Source organism: Corvus brachyrhynchos, unplaced genomic scaffold (assembly GCF_000691975.1).
Source record: "Corvus brachyrhynchos isolate BGI_N302 unplaced genomic scaffold, ASM69197v1 scaffold155, whole genome shotgun sequence".
NCBI classification, from domain to species: Eukaryota; Metazoa; Chordata; class Aves; order Passeriformes; family Corvidae; genus Corvus; species Corvus brachyrhynchos.
The window spans coordinates 1985730-1988605 of record NW_008238434.1 but is presented as its reverse complement, the minus strand read 5'-3'; positions in this window follow the sequence as shown (position 1 = coordinate 1988605).

Below are 2876 nucleotides of genomic sequence, written 5' to 3'. Positions count from 1 at the left end.
ATGACTTGAAATTACTCAAAAGATTAAAAAAGATTTCACATTTTCAGTGCATTTGACTTTTATTTGCTTTGTAAGAATTGTAGTGAAAAAGCACAGCTGGTGTATTACAATAAATAATTTAAAGGGGGTTTTTGTTCTTATCGTTTTATCTCTATAATCATTTTAAGAATACATATCTGAATTAGAAGTTTTAAGTAGAAGTGAGTATTTTCTCTCAATATCTGTGAGGAAAGACCAGGTTTTCAGGTGAGCACTTCAAAATTTAAAAGCTAAATAATATTTTAAATCAATAAATTGAAAGCAACCAATTAGTACTTTTGTTTGTGCCTTTGGGTTTGTTATCAATAGCCTCACATGTGCTAATTCATACTGACCCATGGTAGGTTTATTTTAGCAGTTTCTAAATAAAAACCTGGAATATCTACGTATGAAGTAATATTTTAGCAGGTACAGTTTAGGAAATCACTGAAAACCACAGTGCAGACAAGAACGGATGAGAATGAAACCAAGTATCACTTTTGCCTCATGTGGGAGGTGCATTTATTGGATTAAATTATCCCTGTATTCCCTTTTAATACATTTTCAAAGGTGGTACAGCGTCTTTGGGCCAAGTTAAACACATGATTCATTAGAAATCACATGAATTTACAGAGTATTTCTGGTGTCTTGGGCATGTAAATATTCAGTTCCCTTTTTTTTTCTCTTCAAGGTTGACCTGGGTCAGAACCGCAGTGTCCTTTTGAGAAGCCCATTTCAGAAACATGAATTGCTGCAAGACAAGGAACCAGGGCACTGAACAGAGATTCTAGTAGTTCCCTTTTCCTACAGCAGTTTCCCACTTCCCGTTTGGAATAGGTAGACTATTCCAGGGATGAGGGAATATGCATCAGAAAGGAGAGAATATGCGTACCAAAAAGAGACAGATTTAGATAAGCAAGAAGAAACACTGCTGTGGCTTAGTGAGGTCTTTGTAAAGCACTCAGGGCTTCATGAACCCACCTCATGCATGGCCAGTCTCTGATAAAAGTGAGGAACACCAGGCTTCCTCAAAAATAATGGATGCTGATTTTAGTGCTTCTCAACACCACTATCAGAAATTCAAAGCCTTGCAATGGAAAAAGGAATTTTGGTTCTGTCAACATAAAATCTGTAAAAAAATCAGGCATTTAACTCAGATGAAATCAACCTGTAGCCACTGTTTGTATAAAAGAGGGAAGACATAGGATTTAAATTTAAATAACATCCTCCCCTGCTGCTCTCTCTTCCTCTGTCCCATCCACCTGTGTGTTGTGACACTACACCGGGACATCGCTCCTCTGACATCACTCCAAGCTCCTCAAGGATCAGGCTGGAGTGCCATAAAAGCCTGCCATTCACTGGGATTCTTGTTAAGCAGGTAGCAAAGCATCTCCTTTATCCTGAGGTCAGCACGTTCAGGTCTTGTCACTTCTGAGAGAGGTTATCACACCTTGGCTGCGAGCTGGGGAGGGAGAAATGGCACTCAGAAATTAAACTGGTGCCTGACACTTCCTCTGAGCCTGTCAGACTTCCTCAGAGGCTCAGCCCCAGGGAAAGCTGTTTGGCATCAAACAACCGCCCTGTGCCCCAGGAGTCACAAGGACTTGCTGTCCTCGCATCCCTCCCGGCCCAGGCAGCGCCTTTCTCCTCTGCCCCACCCAGCACACCCTGCAACGCCCCAGAACCAAAAGGCTTCGGGCTCCAGCATTTCCCCCCAGATCAACGACTGCAGCGCAATGAAAACAGCAAGCACTTCCGATTTATCAATCCAATCCTTTTATTCAGTCATTTTATTTCATTTTTTTTTATTTCATATTTTATATGAAATCATCTTATCTATATCCAACCTGTTCTAACTGAGCAACAGCTACAGCTCCACTGCCTAAGGAACATATCCCAGAGGAGCATATTCCAGACCAAGTGCTGAATAAGATTATCTATCTGGAATAAAAAGAGCTTCCTACCCCTTCTCTTTACAAACTAATGTCCAGTTTAAACCTTCAGAGGTCTTTAGCTTCAACACTTGTCTTTTCTTATGTTACTGCCTATGCTGAGCCCCAGCTTGTAATTTATTAATTAAACAGGAACAGAAGCCGTGAGAGGGCCTTTATCCTGTTACCTTAAATATTAGCAGGGAGCACTACTACTATCTGCCCCTACTTTCACCTATAGAATTTAACTCTCTTAATTCTCCCATTTTTATTCCTCAAATTCTTGATGATGTGGCTATAACAGCATTTCAATCGCCTTTTACCTTATATTCTAGCAGGGAATACTACTAATATCTACCCCTAGTTACACCTAAACAAATTAACTCAATTCGTTCTCCTAGTTTTCCTCCTAAAACCCTTCAGGCAGCAGCTACAATGGCACCTCAGTCAGGAGCCTCCTGGCCCTCCAGCAGATCGACACTGCCACTGAGCTTGGTGTCGTCTGCCAAATGACTGAGGGTGCCCTCGATCGTCTTGTCCAGGTCATTGTAGAAAATGTCAAGTCCATAGTCAGGGTTTTGATACTCAGACAAAACCCCTGATTCGCTTTGGCATTTGCTTTGCCAAGTCTTCTTTCCTGGTCAGGTCCATGTGTCAAAGCCAAGGCATCCACTTTGTGCAGGGCCTGGCTCAGGTGCCTGTGCACAAACACACGCGGTGTGGGGAGCACAGCAGAGGGAGGACAGATCCTTCCAGTGCTCATTGCAGGGCTCATCCCTCCATGGGTGTTCCACCACTGGCATCCCCACGGAGCCATGGTGGGACGGCCTCTATGCCTGGAGCACTGGAATGAGGTGTCTGAGGCTCCCGAACGCCCTGCGCAGGGCCCTGAGCGCCCTCCTGAAGGGGGACGGCCTCGGCATGGGG